A 7,500-nucleotide genomic window follows, 5' to 3' on the forward strand; every position below is an offset into this window, starting at 1 on the left:
TCACCTCGCAATGAGGACGAGACGCCCCGGGAGTGCGGAGGCCGCCGCCCCGTGAAGGGCGGGGAAGCCCCATCCTCCCTCGGCCCGCGCAAGGCGAGACCTTCACTTTCATTACGCCTTTAGGTTTCGTACAGCCCAATGACTCGCGCACATGTTAGACTCCTTGGTCCGTGTTTCAAGACGGGTCGTGAAATTGTCCAAAGCTGAAGCGCCGCTGACGGGAGCGATTATTCCGCCCGAGAGCATCCCGAGCCAACAGCGGCGCGGGTCCGGGGCCGGGCCAGGTAGGTCCGTCATCCGGGAAGAACCGCGCGCGCTTGCCGGGAGCCCGAGCGCCCAAAGGGGCGAATCGACTCCTCCAGATATACCGCCGAGCAGCCAGCCAGGACACCGGGGCTCTGCCCAACAGACGCGAACCGAGGCCCGCGGAAGGACAGGCTGCGCACCCGGGCCGTAGGCCGGCACCCAGCGGGTCGCGACGTCCTACTAGGGGAGAAGTGCGGCCCACCGCACACCGGAACGGCCCCACCCCGCGGCGAGTGGAAAGGCAACCGGACACGACCCCGCCGCGGATTGCTCCGCGCGGGCGGCCGGCCCCATCTGCCGAGGGCGGGGGCCAGTGGCCGGATGGGCGTGAATCTCACCCGTTCGACCTTTCGGACTTCTCACGTTTACCCCAGAACGGTTTCACGTACTTTTGAACTCTCTCTTCAAAGTTCTTTTCAACTTTCCCTCACGGTACTTGTTCGCTATCGGTCTCGTGGTCATATTTAGTCTCAGATGGAGTTTACCACCCACTTGGAGCTGCACTCTCAAGCAACCCGACTCGAAGGAGAGGTCCCGCCGACGCTCGCACCGGCCGCTACGGGCCTGGCACCCTCTACGGGCCGTGGCCTCATTCAAGTTGGACTTGGGCTCGGCGCGAGGCGTCGGGGTAGTGGACCCTCCCAAACACCACATGCCACGACAGGCGGCAGCCTGCGGGGTTCGGTGCTGGACTCTTCCCTGTTCGCTCGCCGCTACTGGGGGAATCCTTGTTAGTTTCTTTTCCTCCGCTTAGTAATATGCTTAAATTCAGCGGGTAGTCTCGCCTGCTCTGAGGTCGTTGTACGAGGTGTCGCACGCCACACCGCCAGCCGGCTGTGCACGCTACCGAGAAAGTACCGGTATGCGAACCGCCAGGCGACGGGCGCGCATCGCACGTTTAAGGAGACGCGGCCGGCCACACAGGCGACCACGACACTCCCACGTCTCCGAAGCGGGACAAACGCCGCGCGCTTCAGTATACGTAGCCGACCCTCAGCCAGACGTGGCCCGGGAACGGAATCCATGGACCGCAATGTGCGTTCGAAACGTCGATGTTCATGTGTCCTGCAGTTCACATGTCGACGCGCAATTTGCTGCGTTCTTCATCGACCCACGAGCCGAGTGATCCACCGTCCTGGGTGATCTTTTCCTTTTCAGTCTCCCACTGTCTCTTTCAAGACAGTAGCATTTGCGGGACTGAGGCGTCTGACGGCCCCTGTTCCACTATTTTTTTTTGTGTCCAACGGCCTCACAGCCGATGGGCGTCGTACGGCTCCACACCGGAGCGGACAGGCACTCGGGCGAACGTCATTCAAAACCGGCGCCAGGCGCCAGGTACCGCAGGCCAGCCGCTCCAGAGCTTCAGCGCTCGTACCACACAACAACAACACTTCCGCTAGTTTTGAGAGGCACGCGTGGTTCCGCACGCGGCGCACGGCCACTGCCGTACAGGTAGCGTGTTGCGCGACACGACACGACACGCACATCGAAAGACATGCAGTCTAGTCGGTAATGATCCTTCCGCAGGTTCACCTACGGAAACCTTGTTACGACTTTTACTTCCTCTAAATGATCAAGTTTGGTCATCTTTCCGGTAGCATCGGCAACGACAGAGTCGATGCCGCGTACCAGTCCGAAGACCTCACTAAATCATTCAATCGGTAGTAGCGACGGGCGGTGTGTACAAAGGGCAGGGACGTAATCAACGCGAGCTTATGACTCGCGCTTACTGGGAATTCCTCGTTCATGGGGAACAATTGCAAGCCCCAATCCCTAGCACGAAGGAGGTTCAGCGGGTTACCCCGACCTTTCGGCCTAGGAAGACACGCTGATTCCTTCAGTGTAGCGCGCGTGCGGCCCAGAACATCTAAGGGCATCACAGACCTGTTATTGCTCAATCTCGTGCGGCTAGAAGCCGCCTGTCCCTCTAAGAAGAAAAGTAATCGCTGACAGCACGAAGGATGTCACGCGACTAGTTAGCAGGCTAGAGTCTCGTTCGTTATCGGAATTAACCAGACAAATCGCTCCACCAACTAAGAACGGCCATGCACCACCACCCACCGAATCAAGAAAGAGCTATCAATCTGTCAATCCTTCCGGTGTCCGGGCCTGGTGAGGTTTCCCGTGTTGAGTCAAATTAAGCCGCAGGCTCCACTCCTGGTGGTGCCCTTCCGTCAATTCCTTTAAGTTTCAGCTTTGCAACCATACTTCCCCCGGAACCCAAAAGCTTTGGTTTCCCGGAGGCTGCCCGCCGAGTCATCGGAGGAACTGCGGCGGATCGCTGGCTGGCATCGTTTATGGTTAGAACTAGGGCGGTATCTGATCGCCTTCGAACCTCTAACTTTCGTTCTTGATTAATGAAAACATACTTGGCAAATGCTTTCGCTTCTGTTCGTCTTGCGACGATCCAAGAATTTCACCTCTAACGTCGCAATACGAATGCCCCCGCCTGTCCCTATTAATCATTACCTCGGGTTCCGAAAACCAACAAAATAGAACCGAGGTCCTATTCCATTATTCCATGCACACAGTATTCAGGCGGGCTTGCCTGCTTTAAGCACTCTAATTTGTTCAAAGTAAACGTGCCGGCCCACCGAGACACTCAACAAAGAGCACCCTGGTAGGATTTAAACGGGGTCCGCCTCGGGACGCGAAAGCACCCCTTCGGCTCGCCCCACCGGCAGGACGTCCCACGATACATGCCAGTTAAACACCGACGGGCGGTGAACCAACAGCGTGGGACACAAATCCAACTACGAGCTTTTTAACCGCAACAACTTTAATATACGCTATTGGAGCTGGAATTACCGCGGCTGCTGGCACCAGACTTGCCCTCCAATAGATACTCGTTAAAGGATTTAAAGTGTACTCATTCCGATTACGGGGCCTCGGATGAGTCCCGTATCGTTATTTTTCGTCACTACCTCCCCGTGCCGGGAGTGGGTAATTTGCGCGCCTGCTGCCTTCCTTGGATGTGGTAGCCGTTTCTCAGGCTCCCTCTCCGGAATCGAACCCTGATTCCCCGTTACCCGTTACAACCATGGTAGGCGCAGAACCTACCATCGACAGTTGATAAGGCAGACATTTGAAAGATGCGTCGCCGGTACGAGGACCGTGCGATCAGCCCAAAGTTATTCAGAGTCACCAAGGCAAACGGACCAGACAAGCCAATCCGATTGGTTTTGATCTAATAAAAGCGTCCCTTCCATCTCTGGTCGGGACTCTGTTTGCATGTATTAGCTCTAGAATTACCACAGTTATCCAAGTAACGTGGGTACGATCTAAGGAACCATAACTGATTTAATGAGCCATTCGCGGTTTCACCTTAATGCGGCTTGTACTGAGACATGCATGGCTTAATCTTTGAGACAAGCATATGACTACTGGCAGGATCAACCAGGGAGCTGCGTCAACTAGAGCTGAGCAGCCGGCCGCCCGGGAGTGTGTCCCGGGGGCCCGCGCGAACACGCAAGCGTCCGCTCAATTATTCTGCAAACAGGAGGAGGCCGAGCTCCCCTGCACGATACACCTCGAAACCCTCTCAGGTCCCGGCGGCGCGCAGCGCCGTCCTAGGTACTTGGTCGGTTTCGAGAGAGGCGCAATCGCCCGGAGTTAGGCGAGTAGACGGTTTTAGTGCGAACACCCTTGCTCCCAACTGAGCTTGCCGCTGCCGACAGAGGCCCGGGAGCGTGCTGTCGTGGCATTGCCGGCGGGAGACAACACGCGCCACCTATGGTGACCGGCAGCTCCAACGCCAGCGCCACACAAGGGCAAAGCCCCACTTGGGTGCAGAAGCGAACTCTCCCAGCACAGCGCACGCGCCAACACGTCCGCACAACTGCGATACAAACCACCTGCGAGAACCGCTGGGGCGACCGAGCAGCAGACGGCGTCGCGGCGCCGAGTGCCAGGCGGCGGCGCATCCTCAACGCACACAGTCCTCAATCAGACCAGCACACTGCAGATGTCCACCGCGCTTCGCACCGGGCTCGGCTGAACCAACTTTGGCCGCCAGGCGCCGCGTGCAGGGTGCGCCGCAGCGTAGCTGCGCCGCCTGCCGAGCCCGTCGGCTGGCGCTCCTGCCACTCGGCGCCCCCCACCAGCCGCCTGTTGCGCGTGCGCCCACGCAGCGCGCGGCCAACACGCCGGGCGGCCCCCCTTCACCGGCCGGGAACAGTCCCACCAAGCCACCGCCGCGTATCGCTTCATACCCACATGGGCCTAGTCACGTGTGTGGATGTGGCGGGTACCGCTGAAACAACCGGTTAATAGCTGTACCGATCGTCGCCATCACAGATTCACCTCCAGCGTGAACAACCGCTCAACAACGGATTTCCAGTTCATTTGCGTATCTTGGGCAGTAAACGTAGATGTCCACCTACATTTGCGAATTCAACAATTCTTGCATGCCAGGATGTCATGTGTCACGACACGCTACATCAGACCACATACACACTGCGACATGTGCAGAAGAGAACACGTGGAAGGTGGCCCGCGCACGTATGCGATGTCCCTTCCGCGATCCACTGTCAACCGGCATCTGCGGCATGTCCCAGATATGGAACGCGGTCCACCAGGGTAGCACTTTGTGTGAGGCAATACGACAAAGTCGGAATACACGCGTCACTACATCACACGGCTCACGCTGACCTGACCTGACTCACCGCACCACCACCCCCAGCGACCCAGGGTGACATACAATGCGTTCGTACGTTCCTCCCACACGCCTCTACGGCGTACCACAGTGCAACCTAGCTGTTATTGGGAGACGAGACAAGTAGCATCGAGCACAACATATGGAAATTGAGATTCGACACCGTTGGGCACAGCCAGCGTACGGTCACACGTATCACACTACTTCACTCTGTACGTAACTACCGATGATCGGTACAGCGTGTGGGTTACGCGTACGACATCAGCGGACAATGGACACAGACCATACCACGACGTACACTGAGGGCGTCGACATCTGAACGCAACTGAACAGCTGCGAGGCTCATTTAACACTCAAACGCCAGACCGACCAGCTTGAGAGGACGGAGACACAAAGAGAGGGGCAGAGGGGGGGGGGGGGGCGATATAGTCCTATTGCAGTACAATTGACAGTGGATAGCGGGAATATGTGGAAAGTAAGCAACACTCGCAAGACATCTACATGAGGATAACAACGACACCAGAGATTCCGAGCAGTGAACTATGTTAGGCAAAGGGACAACGTGGGTTAGGTTAAGGGACAACGTGGGTTAGGTTAAGGGACAACGTGGGTTAGGTTAAGGGACAACGTGGGTTAGGTTAAGGGACAACGTGGGTTAGGTTAAGGGACAACGTGGGTTAGGTTAAGGGACAACGTGGGTTAGGTTAAGGGACAACGTGGGTTAGGTTAAGGGACAACGTGGGTTAGGTTAAGGGACAACGTGGGTTAGGTTAAGGGACAACGTGGGTTAGGTTAAGGGACAACGTGGGTTAGGTTAAGGGACAACGTGGGTTAGGTTAAGGGACAACGTGGGTTAGGTTAAGGGACAACGTGGGTTAGGTTAAGGGACAACGTGGGTTAGGTTAAGGGACAACGTGGGTTAGGTTAAGGGACAACGTGGGTTAGGTTAAGGGACAACGTGGGTTAGGTTAAGGGACAACGTGGGTTAGGTTAAGGGACAAATTGAGTTAGGTTAAGGGACAAATTGAGTTAGGTTAAGGGACAAATTGAGTTAGGTTAAGGGACAAATTGAGTTAGGTTAAGGGACAAATTGAGTTAGGTTAAGGGACAAATTGAGTTAGGTTAAGGGACAAATTGAGTTAGGTTAAGGGACAACGTGGGTTAGGTTAAGGGACAAATTGAGTTAGGTTAAGGGACAAATTGAGTTAGGTTAAGGGACAAATTGAGTTAGGTTAAGGGACAAATTGAGTTAGGTTAAGGGACAAATTGAGTTAGGTTAAGGGACAAATTGAGTTAGGTTAAGGGACAAATTGAGTTAGGTTAAGGGACAAATTGAGTTAGGTTAAGGGACAAATTGAGTTAGGTTAAGGGACAAATTGAGTTAGGTTAAGGGACAAATTGAGTTAGGTTAAGGGATAATCTGGTACAACCACAGTTAGGTTAAGCGATAATCTGGTACAGCCACAGTTAGGTTAAGCGATAATCTGGTACAGCCACAGTTAGGTTAAGCGATAATCTGGTACAGCCACAGTTAGGTTAAGCGATAATCTGGTACAGCCACAGTTAGGTTAAGCGATAATCTGGTACAGCCACAGTTAGGTTAAGCGATAATCTGGTACAGCCACAGTTAGGTTAAGCGATAATCTGGTACAGCCACAGTTAGGTTAAGCGATAATCTGGTAAAACCACAGTTAGGTTAAGCGATAAAGTTGGTTAAATTTGGTATTGTGTGGGAAGGGGGCAGAGAGGGGGGGGGGGTGGATAGTGGTGGCAGTACGCGGATGCCTGAGTCACCGTCAGATACGTCACGTCGGTTCGATGCTTGTAGCAAGAGGCTGGCGGGTCTGTGTCTCTCACTTCTGCAATTTTTCATGTGGTATAACACGAGGGCGGGTGGTGATATTTGGTGCCCCTCTGTGTAGGATGTGTGTTGGTGGTGTTGGTTTATCTGAGCAATGGTAGTTGTCGGAGGAGTGTGGTATTGTGCTTTTATAGGTGGACCTACTGGTCTGGTTATCATAGTGTCGACGGTGCAATGTGGCAGAGAGGGTGCACTCGACATTGTCGCATTCCAGATGTTTACGTATTGTGTGTCTCCGTTGCAGGCCGAGAGTAGTGCATGTTCGAGTGTCTGGCTGACGTGCGATTCACGTTGTGTGCCCAGTCTTACAGCACGTATAGGGACATTCGCATAAATCATCTATATGTGGCCTTGCATCATTTACTAAGCAGTGCCGTGAGACGACCGAACTATTAGGAAAGTACTGATGTACCGCATAATGTTTACCTTCCACCACACGGCGAGTATCGACTGTGCCCAGCGTTGCCACCGCAGGCAGCGGTCACCGTCACCATTGTGCGGCGGAACGGAACATCTATATCCTCAGAGGAGCACTCTTTGCCGCCGGGCGTCAGGTCTCGCGGCCTGCCGGCCAGCGCCCATGACGAACTTACTGCATGTATAGGGACAGCGGGAATTTGGCATACTTGATATAACTCTTCATGAGACGCAAGATATAGGGGTGGATTGCAACTTACGA

General features: G+C 54.8%; 3 non-coding genes across 3 annotated transcripts in view; all 3 read right to left on the minus strand.

Annotated features, from left to right (window-relative positions):
• Window positions 1-1,105, minus strand: part of LOC126326183 (large subunit ribosomal RNA) — a 4,222-nt gene extending 3,117 nt beyond the window's left edge. The window contains exon 1 of the ribosomal RNA XR_007560573.1: window positions 1-1,105. This exon is cut by the window's left edge and continues 3,117 nt beyond it. This is a non-coding gene — a ribosomal RNA (large subunit ribosomal RNA).
• Window positions 1,106-1,293: 188 nt separating this feature from the next.
• Window positions 1,294-1,448, minus strand: LOC126326173 (5.8S ribosomal RNA). The gene has a single exon (XR_007560564.1). It is a non-coding gene; the product is annotated as a 5.8S ribosomal RNA (ribosomal RNA).
• A 368-nt stretch (window positions 1,449-1,816) lies between these two features.
• On the minus strand, window positions 1,817-3,709 carry LOC126326175 (small subunit ribosomal RNA). The gene has a single exon (XR_007560566.1). It is a non-coding gene; the product is annotated as a small subunit ribosomal RNA (ribosomal RNA).
• Window positions 3,710-7,500: the final 3,791 nt, after the last annotated feature.

The sequence above is a fragment of the Schistocerca gregaria genome, unplaced genomic scaffold, assembly GCF_023897955.1.
Source record: "Schistocerca gregaria isolate iqSchGreg1 unplaced genomic scaffold, iqSchGreg1.2 ptg000977l, whole genome shotgun sequence".
Taxonomy (NCBI): domain Eukaryota; kingdom Metazoa; phylum Arthropoda; class Insecta; order Orthoptera; family Acrididae; genus Schistocerca; species Schistocerca gregaria.